Below are 20,720 nucleotides of genomic sequence, written 5' to 3' on the forward strand. Positions count from 1 at the left end.
ATATTGTTCAATAAAAAACATCTGTTCTTATCAGCTTAATATCTGATACGACGTCGACATGACGTCAAGATATTAAACTAATTTTTGCAGATAGGCTTGTGGTTAGGAATTTATTCCGCCCTCGCCACGGGTTGGCCTACTATGGCACTATTTGCAGGATACGGCCCACAATATATCCAAAAAGCAGAAACTTCACTCACCCACTGCATCCTCAGGAAAACGTCCTTTTAAAATGGCCCCTTCAAATTTCAGAAAACCGAAGGTCTGACAACATCATACCTTTGTACGAATGTGCGGCGACCTGCCTTTTTTTTAACTTGCTATTGCTCGGGCCCCTCGTTCTTTTCCTCGGAATGGGAACATTCTGAGCCTCGGGTTTAACCCTCGTTCTTTTCAGTGTCAATTTCTGGTTTCTGTAAATACGAAGTTTTATTCGTATTTACAGAAATCCCATAAAATCCACATTTTTTTCCCCGTACTGTTAACAACTTACTCATTCTGTCTGACTGATTGAAGGAAGATCGGCCTCGAAATATCACTCAAATTTCATTTGCAGTAACATTTTTGTCTCATTTCATGTAAGTTTGAGAGAATTCCTATTCACATTTGCCAGATCTTTCCCACTACAGCGCGCGTATACACATTGCTTCTTTCAACACACGAGCCTTTTTATTGTAAATAACTCTCAAAAGGGTGTAAAATGTTTGTAGGCACACTGCAGCAACAAAGATTTTTCTGTCTGTTTCCTAATGTTTTGTTTGTCTCTGTATGATTTCTAAACGCCAGCTAATTGTAATGGTCTACAATTATTGTTAAGGATTGTTGTATTTATGTTTTTATTCATTCATTCATTTATTTTGTTGGCACATTAATATTAACAAACGGGAAAATGCCAATAGATGGCTGCACTATGCAGGAAGCAGTTTATTCTGAGTTTTGAGATGGCTTGCCCGCCACTAGTGTGGAAGTGTAGAATACAAAGTAATCATTAATTGTAAATTAAAAAGTACTGTTTTATTGTACATATTACAAATGAATTTGTAAAGTGTTTTTTGTAATTTTTCTGTTTGTTTAATTGTTTTAAGTTCCTAATATTTCACTCTGTGTTTTCAAGTGCAACGTTTGAACTGAAGAGAGAGAGAGAGTATCTCTGAGTTGGAAACCATGTGCTGGACTGTGCATGTCGAGTTTGTGTCAATCAAACTCTGGCATTATGTAATGCAGTTTTGGCTGATAAATTTTACTGTCTCAATATTTGTTTAATCACAAAAAATAATTTCTTCCCAAGCATGGGCATTCGATAACTCCAGGAATATTTATTTATTTATTTTTGGTTTTGCTATTTTTATTGCCTTTGTAATTACATTTGTTTTATATTCACCTGCAGTGAAGAATGAGATTTTTCGGAGGAGGAAGCTACTCCAGAGAAATGAACACTTTCATGAATATTTCATTGTCCTCTTTTCCCATCTGAAAAAAAATTGAGAAAATACGAGAATATTATGTTGCATGGTGCATAAGCTTATAAAAGCTGGAGGAAAACACCGGAATTCAGTTGTTTACTTACTGCTGTTATTGACTGTAGCGATTTCGCGTTGAGATCGGATTAACTTTTTCTACTTTGAATTTTGTTCCGGCCAACGTTTCCGTAAAACGTCCAATATAACTACTGTAAGTTATTGCGATATTGTAGAAATATCTGTGAGGATATTTCAGCATTGTGGTTCATTTGCTGTAGTAAGAATAAAATTTGCAATTGAATCTTGAATGAAATGAACTTTTGACGTCCTTGGCTTTTTAAAACTAGCCCCGCCCAAGGAGGAGGGGACTGACGCCTCCAGAATGGGAACATTAGAAAGGACCGCAAAATGATCCACTTGACTAGACAGAAATTGGTCATCCTTGTACACCTCTTTTTTTGTAACACAGGAGGAGGATGAAATAACGACATATCATAAAAAACCCCCAAGCAGCACTCGCTAACCTGAGTCTTCTGCACCCCCTTCTCCCCCTGCACGAATGCTCAGGACTTTTGAAATATGAAAAATTGAAAGTGAATTCATCACGCCAGAGAATTCTGCATCGCTTCTCGGCCTTTTGGCTAAGATCAAAGTGTAGTAAATCGGTCGAGTTACCGATACTTTTTCATCTTTTTTGGTCACTTCTTACTGTTTTTACAGGTAGACTGGTGGTTAAAGATGTTTCCTGTTTCTAGGCCTCGCCCACCGCCGAGGCCCCGCCCACCGCCTGGAGTTCGGAGCCCTGGAAGACGCTCACCGCCTCCTGAAGCCAGTTTTGGAGTCCTGGATGCCGGAGCAGGTTCCCATACGGTGCATGGAGTCCCTGGAGACGTTCCTGTTGTAGCTGTTGACCGTGGAGTGCCTGCCGTTCCCGCTGGAGGTCCTGTTGCTGGATCCATTGGAACCTGTTCCCGTGCTGTTCATGGAGTCCCTGGAGCAGCTGTTGACCATGGAGTGCCCGCCGTTCCCGCTGGAGCTATCCCTGGATCCAATGGAGTCGTCCCTCTTGCTCCGGGATCAGCCGCTGATGCTTCCCAAGCCATCCCTGGATCTATTGGAGCCTCTCCTGGTGCGCCTGATGCAGAAGCTGAGGCCCCCGGATTGTCTGAGGCCATTCCTGCCTACCCTGGAGCTTCTGAAGACATCCCTGTGACGGCCGGAGCCTTCCCGGTTGCATCTGTCCCTGGATTGATCCAATCCGTTCCGGCTACTTCCCAAGTCGCCGCTGCAGACCATGGATCCTCCGATGGAAACTCTTGTGTCGTCGCTGGATCTGCCGGAGCTATTCCTGCCCTTGGAGCGAGTGCCTCTCCCGAAATTGCCACTGGAGGTTCCAGAGCTGTTCCTGCATCTTCTAGTGCCACTGCTCATCCTGGAGTCGCCGCTGTGGTCCCTAGTGCCACGCCTTGCCTGCCCGGAGCCGGCTCGTCTGCCAGGAGTGTGCCCACCTACTACTACGGGAGTATCGCCACTAGTGAAGCCACGCCCACCGGGTCGTCCTCCTTGCCCAGACACGTGCCAGCTTTCGTTACACCCTCTGGACCGCCCCTTTCCAAAGGTGGACACTTACGCCAACTGTTGGATAGAATTCAAGCCAAGACTTCTGGCTGCACACCGCTCCTACCTGTGGTCACTTGTCAACCTAGTGAACGAAGGACACCAGAGGGTTCATCACTCGCCAAGTCTGCTCACACGTCCTCCTCTGCCAAGGACACGCCCACCACACCCCAGTCTACATTCGCATGCTACGTCTGCGGATTGGAGTGTACGAGCAGAAGGGGCCTCAGAAGGCATACAAGGACGCACGTGCAGGAGAAAGACAGTCAGCTCCACCCACCTCCTGACAGAAGGGTAGCTGCGAGCATTCCTGGGTCATTGATCTCGCCCGTATGTCATCATACACGGGCTCGGACGGCGGCTGGTCATGCCTGCTCATCGAACACACTCACGATCTCACCCCCACGCACATACGCTGAAGCTCTTTCTTCGCCATCCATGAGAGAGAGTTCTGCTCATCCTGCTTCAACCGGTCCTCTCTGCGCAGTGATCACCTCCACCGCGGGGACGGAGTCTCTGACGTCCAACGTACCTGCTAAATCCAAGGTGTTTCCTGCGGAGAACACAAGGAACTTGCTGCCACCTTCGGAGACGTCAATCCCGTCGACACCATACTTCACCCTCCCGACCAGGAATTCTACTCCCACCGTCATACCTGGACCAAAGACTAATGCTTCCACACCTCAACTGGCGTCTGCCGTCACCTGCCCGGATTGTGGTCGCTCCTGCCTGAATAAGAAACAGTTGCGGTCCCATCGTCACCTCCGTCACAGACAGGCTCCGCCTCCCACCTCTCCTGGAGACGATGACTTTACCTCCTCAACTCCTGAGACACTGACTGACGCCGCTTCTTCACCGCCCGCTGCTCCTGCACCAGGCCCCGTCCACACGGACTGCACTGCCTCTGGCTCAACAGACGCTGCTCCTCAACCTGCTTTAACTGCCACTGTCCCGGTGACCACTTCGCCTAGTAAAGACCTACCTGGTGAATCCGATGTCGCACCTCAAGTACCCTGCCAGACACGCTTGGATACTACCTCCAGCGCTGGAGACACGACTGATGCGGACGTCCTCATCCTATGCCTCACTCCCTCAGAAAGGACTGATCTGCTCTCTACTGAATTGCCCGCACCAGACAGCAATGTAATACGCTCACATGCTGCTACGACTTCTACTGAGCAAATTGCACCTGGCCCACGTCCTAGCAGGCCATTGCAGAACCTGTCAGTGAGGGAGCCTTTGCCTATGCCCACTCATGTGGAGAATCATGAGTCCTGCCCAGAGACATCCTGCCGACGTGACTCTATTGTCCATCTACTCTTCCCGATGCAAGACACACTCCACTGCACCGAAAGGGACTGCCATAGGACATTCCATTCGAAACGCTGGACCCAACTCCGCCACTCGCTCTGCAGACACCTCTTGTACACACATGGCATAGATGTTGCTAGCACTCGGAACTGGTGTGCACACTGCCTATTGCCCATCGCCGTTAAGGTCTCGACCCATCAATGCTTTAGAGACCGGCCCGTAGTCGTCGAATCGGGCATTCAACATCGTTGGAGATGTACCCAGTGCGACTTCTCATGCCAAACACGGGGTGGATTCCTTAACCACCAAGCACGCCACCGACGTGAACGGCAGCGCTTACTCCAGCCACCTCTAGTGACGCCTCTCCTTCCCTCCACCTCGGCAAGACGACAGGCACGGACTGCACGATTCCGTACATCTCGCCAAGATGATGCTAGAACTGATGGACCTTCCACTGCCTACCAATCGACAAGTGCAACAGACCCTAATACCTTGCCCTATCAAGAGGATGCCGCACCTCCAGGAACAGACATGAGGACTACCCCACAGGTTGATGCGCCTTTGACTGACAATCTGGGAACCAACACTTCCTTTGAAGAACACTCCCCGGAGCCGTCCTTCCCGGATTCGCCTTCACCTACCGGTCCTACAGTTACACCCGACTCACCGGTTCCAGAAGCCGTATCGGATGATGCCGAGAGATCTCCACTGGGTGGTGTAGAAATACAAGTCACGTCCCCCCTTGAACACTTCGTAGAACGACTGGAAGAGTTTTCCGACCCGATGACCACTGAGCAGTGGGATGCCTTTTCCACGTTACTTGACGAGATCTTGATGGCCGCCGCGAGTGCAGTTCGTCTTCCTCCCGCTAGCGAGGATGTAACTGGAAACAACAACAATTCCGCCAAGATACGTGATGACCCAAAGTTGCTCCAGAAACTCTACCGTCGTAACCGACGCAGAGCGGTCCGACTGATTTGCGGGGATGATTCACAGAGATGCCCAATTGGAAGACAGGATATACAAGATCACTTTGCTGCTGCCCTATGCAACAACCGAGTTGACACCTCAGTGTACACCTCACCATCCCCTCTCCCCAGAGAACTTGACCTCTCTCCATTTTCTCCTGCAGAGATCGCAAGGAAACTCTATTCAGCTGAAAACTCGGCACCCGGACACGATCGACTCTCATACAACCATTGGAAGGCCGTTGATCCGGACTGTACAGTACTCGCAGCCATCTTCAACATCTGCTTGAAAGCTAGGAAAGTCCCTGCAGCTTGGAAAGACTCTCGTACTATCCTGTTACCCAAAGGGGGTGACCCGCATAACATCAAAAACTGGCGTCCTATCTCGCTGAGTGTTACGATTGCCAAGCTGTTCTGTGGTTGCCTGGCACGACGGTTCACTTCTTGGCTCATCGACAACTGCATCCTCTCCCCGTCACAGAAGGGATTTCTACCCTTCGACGGGGTGTTTGAAAATAACTTCGTTGTTCAGCAGAGAATCCAGCTAGCACGGACCAGCCAATCTGACATCTGCCTGGCGTCATTGGACCTATCCAATGCCTTCGGATCCGTGCCCCACGATGCAATTTTTGCTGCGCTTCGAGCCTCTGGAGTTGGGAATCATTTCACCGAGCTGATACAGGAGCTGTACACGGATGCGTCCACACGCGTCTTCACAGAGGAAGGCCCCACGGATCCAATTCCAATTGACATCGGAGTACGTCAGGGTTGCCCCCTAAGTGGGCTGTTGTTCAACTTGACCATCAACCCGATACTTGTCGCAGTCCAAGGGCAAAGTCCTCTACACCGCATACTGGCGTATGCCGACGACCTACTGCTACTCGCGCCCTCCCCTGCGGAGCTGCAAACTCAACTCAATCTGACGCACAACCTGGTTGGAAAGCTTGGCCTCTACATCAACCCCAGAAAATGCTTCTCCCTACATATCTCCGGAGCTCGCCCAACGGGTGTCCGCCACTCTCAGTTCTCGATCGACGGCACTGCCATCAGGTGTCTTCGTGAGGGTGAAGGTGAGGAATTTTTGGGGAAACCAATTGGATTCAACCAACCACCGGACATCGAGGCACTCAATACTTACCTACAGAAATGCGAGATGATCCTGAATTCGCCACTTGCTCCCTGGCAGCGCATTGACGCGCTCAAATCCTTTGTGTTTCCATCAATGGATTTTGATATGAGGACGGCCCGGTTGAAGAAAACCGACTGGGCAAAGATTGACTCACATGTGCGCCCGCTACTAAAGAGGACTCTCAACCTACCTCCCGAGGCGGCAAATGAATATCTTTACGGCGCGAAGGAATCTGCATGCTTTGGTATCCCGCTGGCTGCCGAAAGCTCAGATATAGCAAGGATTGACAGCGCTTTCAAGTTGCTCACTTCATTGGACCCTGGGATACAACAGCTCGCTTGGGAGGACCTTACGCGACTTGTAAGTGGACGACTGAAAAGGGTTCCTTCCTTCTCTGAGATTGCAGCTTTCCTTTCGGGATGTGACGAAGACTTTCCCAGGAGCACCTCCAACCCAATTTCATCAGTTTGGTCCGCGGCCAGAAGCGCAGCCCGTCGCCTAAAAGTCACGTGGACAATTTCTGACGACCACACTGTGGAGATCTCTCATGACGGTACCACCATAACAGCCGGCAAGCGACGCCTTGTATTCCGCACCCTGCGGAATGCCATCAAGAAATCCCGCGCAGAGAAACTCATCACTTATCCCAACCAGGGCAAGGCGATGGAATGCGCAGCGGCTGCCAAAGCAAGCTCTCACTTTTTCCGGAACGGGGCATTTACACGATTCGCCGACTGGCGATTTATACATCGTGCAAGGCTAAACCTCGTCCCCCTGAACGGTGTTCGTCGCAATGTGAATGGCTCCCGTGGCTGCAGAAGATGCAACTTTGAGCTCGAGACCCTCCCGCATGTCCTCTGCCACTGCATGAGATACAGCCGTCTCTACCAAGCGAGGCACAATGCAGTGGTAGAGAGGATTAAAAAGGCAGCCAGTGGAAGGTGGCAGCTCCTCTCCGAGAACCGGCCAGTCAGAGGACTCCCGCTACGCCCGGACATCATCCTAACAAGAGACAACGCATGCCTCATCCTAGACATAACAGTTGCTTTTGACAACCGTCGGTCTTCATTTGATGCTGCTCGCCGAGAGAAGATGAACAAGTACCGTCCGCTAATCGAAGCACTGAAATCTACATACAACGATGTGCGCGTAGAAGCAATTGTAATCGGAGCACTAGGATCATGGGATCCAAACAACGATAAAGTTCTCAGCAGGATCTGCAGCAGGAAGTACGCATCACTTATGCGAAAGCTCATCGTAAGTGAAACAATAAGTAAATCAAGGGATATCTATGTGGAGCATCTCACGGACGTCAGACAGGAGAACTGGTAAATTTAACATGGACTCACTGAACTATCCGATTAAGTGTTCACAAAGTACAAACCCCCGAAATATGTAAGTAGAAAGAAAAACCTAGTATGTTGTACATAAGTGCTTGGTTCTGAAAATAGTTGTTGTACATATCTGCTTCGCTCTGTAAATAATTGTAAATAGAAAATTAATGTATAATAGAATTGTAAAATGATATTTCTGCCACGCAAATATCATTCTTCTGTAAAGTGGCCAAAAATATTGTTCAATAAAAAACATCTGTTCTTATCAGCTTAATATCTGATACGACGTCGACATGACGTCAAGATATTAAACTAATTTTTGCAGATAGTCTTGTGGTTAGGAATTTATTCCGCCCTCGCCACGGGTTGGCCTGCTATGGCACTACTTGCAGGATACGGCCCACAATATATCCAAAAAGCAGAAACTTCACTCACCCACTGCATCCTCAGGAAAACGTCCTTTTAAAATGGCCCCTTCAAATTTCAGAAAACCGAAGGTCTGACAACATCATACCTTTGTACGAGTGTGCGGCGACCTGCCTTTTTTTTAACTTGCTATTGCTCGGGCCCCTCGTTCTTTTCCTCGGAATGGGAACATTCTGGAGCCTCGGGTTTAACCCTCGTTCTTTTCAGTGTCAAGTTCTGGTTTCTGTAAATACGAAGTTTTATTCGTATTTACAGAAATCCCATAAAATCCACATTTTTTTCCCCGTACTGTTAACAACTTACTCATTCTGTCTGACTGATTGAAGGAAGATCGGCCTCGAAATATCACTCAAATTTCATTTGCAGTAACATTTTTGTCTCATTTCATGTAAGTTTGAGAGAATTCCTATTCACATTTGCCAGATCTTTCCCACTACAGCACGCGTATACACATTGCTTCTTTCAACACACGAGCCTTTTTATTGTAAATAACTCTCAAAAGGGTGTAAAATGTTTGTAGGCACACTGCAGCAACAAAGATTTTTCTGTCTGTTTCCTAATGTTTTGTTTGTCTCTGTATGATTTCTAAACGCCAGCTAATTGTAATGGTCTACAATTATTGTTAAGGATTGTTGTATTTATGTTTTTATTCATTCATTCATTTATTTTGTTGGCACATTAATATTAACAAACGGGAAAATGCCAATAGATGGCTGCACTATGCAGGAAGCAGTTTATTCTGAGTTTTGAGATGGCTTGCCCGCCACTAGTGTGGAAGTGTAGAATACAAAGTAATCATTAATTGTAAATTAAAAAGTACTGTTTTATTGTACATATTACAAATGAATTTGTAAAGTGTTTTTTGTAATTTTTCTGTTTGTTTAATTGTTTTAAGTTCCTAATATTTCACTCTGTGTTTTCAAGTGCAACGTTTGAACTGAAGAGAGAGAGAGAGTATCTCTGAGTTGGAAACCATGTGCTGGACTGTGCATGTCGAGTTTGTGTCAATCAAACTCTGGCATTATGTAATGCAGTTTTGGCTGATAAATTTTACTGTCTCAATATTTGTTTAATCACAAAAAATAATTTCTTCCCAAGCATGGGCATTCGATAACTCCAGGAATATTTATTTATTTATTTTTGGTTTTGCTATTTTTATTGCCTTTGTAATTACATTTGTTTTATATTCACCTGCAGTGAAGAATGAGATTTTTCGGAGGAGGAAGCTACTCCAGAGAAATGAACACTTTCATGAATATTTCATTGTCCTCTTTTCCCATCTGAAAAAAAATTGAGAAAATACGAGAATATTATGTTGCATGGTGCATAAGCTTATAAAAGCTGGAGGAAAACACCGGAATTCAGTTGTTTACTTACTGCTGTTATTGACTGTAGCGATTTCGCGTTGAGATCAGATTAACTTTTTGTGGTTCATTTGCTGTAGTAAGAATAAAATTTGCAATTGAATCTTGAATGAAATGAACTTTTGACGTCCTTGGCTTTTTAAAACTAGCCCCGCCCAAGGAGGAGGGGACTGACGCCTCCAGAATGGGAACATTAGAAAGGACCGCAAAATGATCCACTTGACTAGACAGAAATTGGTCATCCTTGTACACCTCTATTTTTGTAACACAGGAGGAGGATGAAATAACGACATATCATAAAAACCCTCCAAGCAGCACTCGCTAACCTGAGTCTTCTGCACCCCCTTCTCCCCCTGCACGAATGCTCAGGACTTTTGAAATATGAAAAATTGAAAGTGAATTCATCACGCCAGAGAATTCTGCATCGCTTCTCGGCCTTTTGGCTAAGATCAAAGTGTAGTAAATCGGTCAAGTTGCCGATACTTTTTCATCTTTTTTGGTCACTTCTTACTGTTTTTACAGGTAGACTGGTGGCTAAAGATGTTTCCTGTTTCTAGGCCTCGCCCACCGCCGAGGCCGCCCACCGCCTGGAGTTCGGAGCCCTGGAAGACGCTCACCGCCTCCTGAAGCCAGTTTTGGAGTCCTGGATGCCGGAGCAGGTTCCCATACGGTGCATGGAGTCCCTGGAGACGTTCCTGTTGTAGCTGTTGACCGTGGAGTGCCTGCCGTTCCCGCTGGAGGTCCTGTTGCTGGATCCATTGGAACCTGTTCCCGTGCTGTTCATGGAGTCCCTGGAGCAGCTGTTGACCATGGAGTGCCCGCCGTTCCCGCTGGAGCTATCCCTGGATCCAATGGAGTCGTCCCTCTTGCTCCGGGATCAGCCGCTGATGCTTCCCAAGCCATCCCTGGATCTATTGGAGCCTCTCCTGGTGCGCCTGATGCAGAAGCTGAGGCCCCCGGATTGTCTGAGGCCATTCCTGCCTACCCTGGAGCTTCTGAAGACATCCCTGTGACGGCCGGAGCCTTCCCGGTTGCATCTGTCCCTGGATTGATCCAATCCGTTCCGGCTACTTCCCAAGTCGCCGCTGCAGACCATGGATCCTCCGATGGAAACTCTTGTGTCGTCGCTGGATCTGCCGGAGCTATTCCTGCCCTTGGAGCGAGTGCCTCTCCCGAAATTGCCACTGGAGGTTCCAGAGCTGTTCCTGCATCTTCTAGTGCCACTGCTTATCCTGGAGTCGCCGCTGTGGTCCCTAGTGCCACGCCTTGCCTGCCCGGAGCCGGCTCGTCTGCCAGGAGTGTGCCCACCTACTACTACGGGAGTATCGCCACTAGTGAAGCCACGCCCACCGGGTCGTCCTCCTTGCCCAGACACGTGCCAGCTTTCGTTACACCCTCTGGACCGCCCCTTTCCAAAGGTGGACAGTTACGCTAACTGTTGGATAGAATTCAAGCCAAGACTTCTGGCTACACACCGCTCCTACCTGTGGTCACTTGTCAACCTAGTGAACGAAGGACACCAGAGGGTTCATCACTCGCCAAGTCTGCTCACACGTCCTCCTCTGCCAAGGACACGCCCACCACACCCCAGTCTACATTCGCATGCTACGTCTGCGGATTGGAGTGTACGAGCAGAAGGGGCCTCAGAAGGCATACAAGGACGCACGTGCAGGAGAAAGACAGTCAGCTCCACCCACCTCCTGACAGAAGGGTAGCTGCGAGCATTCCTGGGTCATTGATCTCGCCCGTATGTCATCATACACGGGCTCGGACGGCGGCTGGTCATGCCTGCTCATCGAACACACTCACGATCTCACCCCCACGCACTTACGCTGAAGCTCTTTCTTCGCCATCCATGAGAGAGAGTTCTGCTCATCCTGCTTCAACCGGTCCTCTCTGCGCAGTGATCACCTCCACCGCGGGGACGGAGTCTCTGACGTCCAACGTACCTGCTAAATCCAAGGTGTTTCCTGCGGAGAACACAAGGAACTTGCTGCCACCTTCGGAGACGTCAATCCCGTCGACACCATACTTCACCCTCCCGGCCAGGAATTCTACTCCCACCGTCATACCTGGACCAAAGACTAATGCTTCCACACCTCAACTGGCGTCTGCCGTCACCTGCCCGGATTGTGGTCGCTCCTGCCTGAATAAGAAACAGCTGCGGTCCCATCGTCACCTCCGTCACAGACAGGCTCCGCCTCCCACCTCTCCTGGAGACGATGACTTTACCTCCTCAACTCCTGAGACACTGACTGACGCCGCTTCTTCACCGCCCGCTGCTCCTGCACCAGGCCCCGTCCACACGGACTGCACTGCCTCTGGCTCAACAGACGCTGCTCCTCAACCTGCTTTAACTGCCACTGTCCCGGTGACCACTTCGCCTAGTAAAGACCTACCTGGTGAATCCGATGTCGCACCTCAAGTACCCTGCCAGACACGCTTGGATACTACCTCCAGCGCTGGAGACACGACTGATGCGGACGTCCTCATCCTATGCCTCACTCCCTCAGAAAGGACTGATCTGCTCTCTACTGAATTGCCCGCACCAGACAGCAATGTAATACGCTCACATGCTGCTACGACTTCTACTGAGCAAATTGCACCTGGCCCACGTCCTAGCAGGCCATTGCAGAACCTGTCAGTGAGGGAGCCTTTGCCTATGCCCACTCATGTGGAGAATCATGAGTCCTGCCCAGAGACATCCTGCCGACGTGACTCTATTGTCCATCTACTCTTCCCGATGCAAGACACACTCCACTGCACCGAAAGGGACTGCCATAGGACATTCCATTCGAAACGCTGGACCCAACTCCGCCACTCGCTCTGCAGACACCTCTTGTACACACATGGCATAGATGTTGCTAGCACTCGGAACTGGTGTGCACACTGCCTATTGCCCATCGCCGTTAAGGTCTCGACCCATCAATGCTTTAGAGACCGGCCCGTAGTCGTCGAATCGGGCATTCAACATCGTTGGAGATGTACCCAGTGCGACTTCTCATGCCAAACACGGGGTGGATTCCTTAACCACCAAGCACGCCACCGACGTGAACGGCAGCGCTTACTCCAGCCACCTCTAGTGACGCCTCTCCTTCCCTCCACCTCGGCAAGACGACAGGCACGGACTGCACGATTCCGTACATCTCGCCAAGATGATGCTAGAACTGATGGACCTTCCACTGCCTACCAATCGACAAGTGCAACAGACCCTAATACCTTGCCCTATCAAGAGGATGCCGCACCTCCAGGAACAGACATGAGGACTACCCCACAGGTTGATGCGCCTTTGACTGACAATCTGGGAACCAACCCTTCCTTTGAAGAACACTCCCCGGAGCCGTCCTTCCCGGATTCGCCTTCACCTACCGGTCCTACAGTTACACCCGACTCACCGGTTCCAGAAGCCGTATCGGATGATGCCGAGAGATCTCCACTGGGTGGTGTAGAAATACAAGTCACGTCCCCCCTTGAACACTTCGTAGAACGACTGGAAGAGTTTTCCGACCCGATGACCACTGAGCAGTGGGATGCCTTTTCCACGTTACTTGACGAGATCTTGATGGCCGCCGCGAGTGCAGTTCGTCTTCCTCCCGCTAGCGAGGATGTAACTGGAAACAACAACAATTCCGCCAAGATACGTGATGACCCAAAGTTGCTCCAGAAACTCTACCGTCGTAACCGACGCAGAGCGGTCCGACTGATTTGCGGGGATGATTCACAGAGATGCCCAATTGGAAGACAGGATATACAAGATCACTTTGCTGCTGCCCTATGCAACAACCGAGTTGACACCTCAGTGTACACCTCACCATCCCCTCTCCCCAGAGAACTTGACCTCTCTCCATTTTCTCCTGCAGAGATCGCAAGGAAACTCTATTCAGCTGAAAACTCGGCACCCGGACACGATCGACTCTCATACAACCATTGGAAGGCCGTTGATCCGGACTGTACAGTACTCGCAGCCATCTTCAACATCTGCTTGAAAGCTAGGAAAGTCCCTGCAGCTTGGAAAGACTCTCGTACTATCCTGTTACCCAAAGGGGGTGACCCGTATAACATCAAAAACTGGCGTCCTATCTCGCTGAGTGTTACGATTGCCAAGCTGTTCTGTGGTTGCCTGGCACGACGGTTCACTTCTTGGCTCATCGACAACTGCATCCTCTCCCCGTCACAGAAGGGATTTCTACCCTTCGACGGGGTGTTTGAAAATAACTTCGTTGTTCAGCAGAGAATCCAGCTAGCACGGACCAGCCAATCTGACACCTGCCTGGCGTCATTGGACCTATCCAATGCCTTCGGATCCGTGCCCCACGATGCAATTTTTGCTGCGCTTCGAGCCTCTGGAGTTGGGAATCATTTCACCGAGCTGATACAGGAGCTGTACACGGATGCGTCCACACGCGTCTTCACAGAGGAAGGCCCCACGGATCCAATTCCAATTGACATCGGAGTACGTCAGGGTTGCCCCCTAAGTGGGCTGTTGTTCAACTTGACCATCAACCCGATACTTGTCGCAGTCCAAGGACAAAGTCCTCTACACCGCATACTGGCGTATGCCGACGACCTACTGCTACTCGCGCCCTCCCCTGCGGAGCTGCAAACTCAACTCAATCTGACGCACAACCTGGTTGGAAAGCTTGGCCTCTACATCAACCCCAGAAAATGCTTCTCCCTACATATCTCCGGAGCTCGCCCAACGGGTGTCCGCCACTCTCAGTTCTCGATCGACGGCACTGCCATCAGGTGTCTTCGTGAGGGTGAAGGTGAGGAATTTTTGGGGAAACCAATTGGATTCAACCAACCACCGGACATCGAGGCACTCAATACTTACCTACAGAAATGCGAGATGATCCTGAATTCCTCACTTGCTCCCTGGCAGCGCATTGACGCGCTCAAATCCTTTGTGTTTCCATCAATGGATTTTGATATGAGGACGGCCCGGTTGAAGAAAACCGACTGGGCAAAGATTGACTCACATGTGCGCCCGCTACTAAAGAGGACTCTCAACCTACCTCCCGAGGCGGCAAATGAATATCTTTACGGCGCGAAGGAATCTGCATGCTTTGGTATCCCGCTGGCTGCCGAAAGCTCAGATATAGCAAGGATTGACAGCGCTTTCAAGTTGCTCACTTCATTGGACCCTGGGATACAACAGCTCGCTTGGGAGGACCTTACGCGACTTGTAAGTGGACGACTGAAAAGGGTTCCTTCCTTCTCTGAGATTGCAGCTTTCCTTTCGGGATGTGACGAAGACTTTCCCAGGAGCACCTCCAACCCAATTTCATCTGTTTGGTCCGCGGCCAGAAGCGCAGCCCGTCGCCTAAAAGTCACGTGGACAATTTCTGACGACCACACTGTGGAGATCTCTCATGACGGTACCACCATAACAGCCGGCAAGCGACGCCTTGTATTCCGCACCCTGCGGAATGCCATCAAGAAATCCCGCGCAGAGAAACTCATCACTTATCCCAACCAGGGCAAGGCGATGGAATGCGCCGCGGCTGCCAAAGCAAGCTCTCACTTTTTCCGGAACGCGGCATTTACACGATTCGCCGACTGGCGATTTATACATCGTGCAAGGCTAAACCTCGTCCCCCTGAACGGTGTTCGTCGCAATGTGAATGGCTCCCGTGGCTGCAGAAGATGCAACTTTGAGCTCGAGACCCTCCCGCATGTCCTCTGCCACTGCATGAGATACAGCCGTCTCTACCAAGCGAGGCACAATGCAGTGGTAGAGAGGATTAAAAAGGCAGCCAGTGGAAGGTGGCAGCTCCTCTCCGAGAACCGGCCAGTCAGAGGACTCCCGCTACGCCCGGACATCATCCTAACAAGAGACAACGCATGCCTCATCCTAGACATAACAGTTGCTTTTGACAACCGTCGGTCTTCATTTGATGCTGCTCGCCGAGAGAAGATGAACAAGTACCGTCCGCTAATCGAAGCACTGAAATCTACATACAACGATGTGCACGTAGAAGCAATTGTAATCGGAGCACAAGGATCATGGGATCCAAACAACGATAAAGTTCTCAGCAGGATCTGCAGCAGGAAGTACGCATCACTTATGCGAAAGCTCATCGTAAGTGAAACAATAAGTAAATCAAGGGATATCTATGTGGAGCATCTCACGGACGTCAGACAGGAGAACTGGTAAATTTAACATGGACTCACTGAACTATCCGATTAAGTGTTCACAAAGTACAAACCCCCGAAATATGTAAGTAGAAAGAAAAACCTAGTATGTTGTACATAAGTGCTTGGTTCTGAAAATAGTTGTTGTACATATCTGCTTCGCTCTGTAAATAATTGTAAATAGAAAATTAATGTATAATAGAATTGTAAAATGATATTTCTGCCACGCAAATATCATTCTTCTGTAAAGTGGCCAAAAATATTGTTCAATAAAAAACATCTGTTCTTATCAGCTTAATATCTGATACGACGTCGACATGACGTCAAGATATTAAACTAATTTTTGCAAATAGGCTTGTGGTTAGGAATTTATTCCGCCCTCGCCACGGGTTGGCCTGCTATGGCACTACTTGCAGGATACGGCCCACAATATATCCAAAAAGCAGAAACTTCACTCACACACTGCATCCTCAGGAAAACGTCCTTTTAAAGTGGCCCCTTCAAATTTCAGAAAACCGAAGGTCTGACAACATCATACCTTTGTACGAGTGTGCGGCGACCTGCCTTTTTTTAACTTGCTATTGCTCGGGCCCCTCGTTCTTTTCCTCGGAATGGGAACATTCTGGAGCCTCGGGTTTAACCCTCGTTCTTTTCAGTGTCAAGTTCTGGTTTCTGTAAATACGAAGTTTTATTCGTATTTACAGAAATCCCATAAAATCCACATTTTTTTCCCCGTACTGTTAACAACTTACTCATTCTGTCTGACTGATTGAAGGAAGATCGGCCTCGAAATATCACTCAAATTTCATTTGCAGTAACATTTTTGTCTCATTTCATGTAAGTTTGAGAGAATTCCTATTCACATTTGCCAGATCTTTCCCACTACAGCGCGCGTATACACATTGCTTCTTTCAACACACGAGCCTTTTTATTGTAAATAACTCTCAAAAGGGTGTAAAATGTTTGTAGGCACACTGCAGCAACAAAGATTTTTCTGTCTGTTTCCTAATGTTTTGTTTGTCTCTGTATGATTTCTAAACGCCAGCTAATTGTAATGGTCTACAATTATTGTTAAGGATTGTTGTATTTATGTTTTTATTCATTCATTCATTTATTTTGTTGGCACATTAATATTAACAAACGGGAAAATGCCAATAGATGGCTGCACTATGCAGGAAGCAGTTTATTCTGAGTTTTGAGATGGCTTGCCCGCCACTAGTGTGGAAGTGTAGAATACAAAGTAATCATTAATTGTAAATTAAAAAGTACTGTTTTATTGTACATATTACAAATGAATTTGTAAAGTGTTTTTTGTAATTTTTCTGTTTGTTTATTTGTTTTAAGTTCCTAATATTTCACTCTGTGTTTTCAAGTGCAACGTTTGAACTGAAGAGAGAGAGAGAGTATCTCTGAGTTGGAAACCATGTGCTGGACTGTGCATGTCGAGTTTGTGTCAATCAAACTCTGGCATTATGTAATGCAGTTTTGGCTGATAAATTTTACTGTCTCAATATTTGTTTAATCACAAAAAATAATTTCTTCCCAAGCATGGGCATTCGATAACTCCAGGAATATTTATTTATTTATTTTTGGTTTTGCTATTTTTATTGCCTTTGTAATTACATTTGTTTTATATTCACCTGCAGTGAAGAATGAGATTTTTCGGAGGAGGAAGCTACTCCAGAGAAATGAACACTTTCATGAATATTTCATTGTCCTCTTTTCCCATCTGAAAAAAAATTGAGAAAATACGAGAATATTATGTTGCATGGTGCATAAGCTTATAAAAGCTGGAGGAAAACACCGGAATTCAGTTGTTTACTTACTGCTGTTATTGACTGTAGCGATTTCGCGTTGAGATCGGATTAACTTTTTCTACTTTGAATTTTGTTCCGGCCAACGTTTCCGTAAAACGTCCAATATAACTACTGTAAGTTATTGCGATATTGTAGAAATATCTGTGAGGATATTTCAGCATTGTGGTTCATTTGCTGTAGTAAGAATAAAATTTGCAATTAAATCTTGAATGAAATGAACTTTTGACGTCCTTGGCTTTTTAAAACTAGCCCCGCCCAAGGAGGAGGGGACTGACGCCTCCAGAATGGGAACATTAGAAAGGACCGCAAAATGATCCACTTGACTAGACAGAAATTGGTCATCCTTGTACACCTCTTTTTTTGTAACACAGGAGGAGGATGAAATAACGACATATCATAAAAAACCCCCAAGCAGCACTCGCTAACCTGAGTCTTCTGCACCCCCTTCTCCCCCTGCACGAATGCTCAGGACTTTTGAAATATGAAAAATTGAAAGTGAATTCATCACGCCAGAGAATTCTGCATCGCTTCTCGGCCTTTTGGCTAAGATCAAAGTGTAGTAAATCGGTCGAGTTACCGATACTTTTTCATCTTTTTTGGTCACTTCTTACTGTTTTTACAGGTAGACTGGTGGTAAAAGATGTTTCCTGTTTCTAGGCCTCGCCCACCGCCGAGGCCCCGCCCACCGCCTGGAGTTCGGAGCCCTGGAAGACGCTCACCGCCTCCTGAAGCCAGTTTTGGAGTCCTGGATGCCGGAGCAGGTTCCCATACGGTGCATGGAGTCCCTGGAGACGTTCCTGTTGTAGCTGTTGACCGTGGAGTGCCTGCCGTTCCCGCTGGAGGTCCTGTTGCTGGATCCATTGGAACCTGTTCCCGTGCTGTTCATGGAGTCCCTGGAGCAGCTGTTGACCATGGAGTGCCCGCCGTTCCCGCTGGAGCTATCCCTGGATCCAATGGAGTCGTCCCTCTTGCTCCGGGATCAGCCGCTGATGCTTCCCAAGCCATCCCTGGATCTATTGGAGCCTCTCCTGGTGCGCCTGATGCAGAAGCTGAGGCCCCCGGATTGTCTGAGGCCATTCCTGCCTACCCTGGAGCTTCTGAAGACATCCCTGTGACGGCCGGAGCCTTCCCGGTTGCATCTGCCCTGGATTGATCCAATCCGTTCCGGCTACTTCCCAAGTCGCCGCTGCAGACCATGGATCCTCCGATGGAAACTCTTGTGTCGTCGCTGGATCTGCCGGAGCTATTCCTGCCCTTGGAGCGAGTTCCTCTCCCAAAATTGCCACTGGAGGTTCCAGAGCTGTTCCTGCATCTTCTAGTGCCACTGCTCATCCTGGAGTCGCCGCTGTGGTCCCTAGTGCCACGCCTTGCCTGCCCGGAGCCGGCTCGTCTGCCAGGAGTGTGCCCACCTACTACTACGGGAGTATCGCCACTAGTGAAGCCACGCCCACCGGATCGTCCTCCTTGCCCAGACACGTGCCAGCTTTCGTTACACCCTCTGGACCGCCCCTTTCCAAAGGTGGACACTTACGCCAACTGTTGGATAGAATTCAAGCCAAGACTTCTGGCTGCACACCGCTCCTACCTGTGGTCACTTGTCAACCTAGTGAACGAAGGACACCAGAGGGTTCATCACTCGCCAAGTCTGCTCACACGTCCTCCTCTGCCAAGGACACGCCCACCACACCCCAGTCTACATTCGCATGCTACGTCTGCGGATTGGAGTGTACGAGCAGAAGGGGCCTCAGAAGGCATACAAGGACGCACGTGCAGGAGAAAGACAGTCAGCTCCACCCACCTCCTGACAGAAGGGTAGCTGCGAGCATTCCTGGGTCATTGATCTCGCCCGTATGTCATCATACACGGGCTCGGACGGCGGCTGGTCATGCCTGCTCATCGAACACACTCACGATCTCACCCCCACGCACTTACGCTGAAGCTCTTTCTTCGCCATCCATGAGAGAGAGTTCTGCTCATCCTGCTTCAACCGGTCCTCTCTGCGCAGTGATCACCTCCACCGCGGGGACGGAGTCTCTGACGTCCAACGTACCTGCTAAATCCAAGGTGTTTCCTGCGGAGAACACAAGGAACTTGCTGCCACCTTCGGAGACGTCAATCCCGTCGACACCATACTTCACCCTCCCGGCCAGGAATTCTACTCCCACCGTCATACCTGGACCAAAGACTAATGCTTCCACACCTCAACTGGCGTCTGCCGTCACCTGCCCGGATTGTGGTCGCTCCTGCCTGAATAAGAAACAGCTGCGGTCCCATCGTCACCTCCGTCACAGACAGGCTCCGCCTCCCACCTCTCCTGGAGACGATGACTTTACCTCCTCAACTCCTGAGACACTGACTGACGCCGCTTCTTCACCGCCCGCTGCTCCTGCACCAGGCCCCGTCCACACGGACTGCACTGCCTCTGGCTCAACAGACGCTGCTCCTCAACCTGCTTTAACTGCCACTGTCCCGGTGACCACTTCGCCTAGTAAAGACCTACCTGGTGAATCCGATGTCGCACCTCAAGTACCCTGCCAGACACGCTTGGATACTACCTCCAGCGCTGGAGACACGACTGATGCGGACGTCCTCATCCTATGCCTCACTCCCTCAGAAAGGACTGATCTGCTCTCTACTGAATTGCCCGCACCAGACAGCAATGTAATACGCTCACATGCTGCTACGACTTCTACTGAGCAAATTGCACCTGGCCCACGTCCTAGCAGGCCATTGCAGAACCTGTCAGTGAGGGAGCCTTTGCCTATGCCCACTCATGTGGAGAATCATGAGTCCTGCCCAGAGACATCCTGCCGACGTGACTCTATTGTCCATCTACTCTTCCCGATGCAAGACACACTCCACTGCACCGAAAGGGACTGCCATAGGACATTCCATTCGAAACGCTGGACCCAACTCCGCCACTCGCTCTGCAGACACCTCTTGTACACACATGGCATAGATGTTGCTAGCACTCGGAACTGGTGTGCACACTGCCTATTGCCCATCGCCGTTAAGGTCTCGACCCATCAATGCTTTAGAGACCGGCCCGTAGTCGTCGAATCGGGCATTCAACATCGTTGGAGATGTACCCAGTGCGACTTCTCATGCCAAACACGGGGTGGATTCCTTAACCACCAAGCACGCCACCGACGTGAACGG

At 49.1% G+C, this 20,720-nt stretch overlaps 6 pseudogenes; all 6 read left to right on the forward strand.

Moving 5' to 3' along the window:
• Positions 1–174, forward strand: LOC146994640 (U2 spliceosomal RNA; annotated as a pseudogene).
• A 1,907-nt stretch (positions 175–2,081) lies between these two features.
• On the forward strand, positions 2,082–2,231 carry LOC146994641 (U2 spliceosomal RNA; annotated as a pseudogene).
• A 5,823-nt stretch (positions 2,232–8,054) lies between these two features.
• On the forward strand, positions 8,055–8,228 carry LOC146994642 (U2 spliceosomal RNA; annotated as a pseudogene).
• Positions 8,229–10,032: 1,804 nt separating this feature from the next.
• LOC146994643 (U2 spliceosomal RNA) lies at positions 10,033–10,182 on the forward strand (annotated as a pseudogene).
• Positions 10,183–16,003: 5,821 nt separating this feature from the next.
• On the forward strand, positions 16,004–16,177 carry LOC146994644 (U2 spliceosomal RNA; annotated as a pseudogene).
• A 1,907-nt stretch (positions 16,178–18,084) lies between these two features.
• Positions 18,085–18,234, forward strand: LOC146994645 (U2 spliceosomal RNA; annotated as a pseudogene).
• The last annotated feature ends 2,486 nt before the right edge of the window (positions 18,235–20,720 follow it).

The sequence above is a fragment of the Stegodyphus dumicola genome, chromosome 11, assembly GCF_044657685.1.
Source record: "Stegodyphus dumicola isolate Sdum_Otavi_A_Nest chromosome 11, ASM4465768v1".
Taxonomy (NCBI): Eukaryota; Metazoa; Arthropoda; class Arachnida; order Araneae; family Eresidae; genus Stegodyphus; species Stegodyphus dumicola.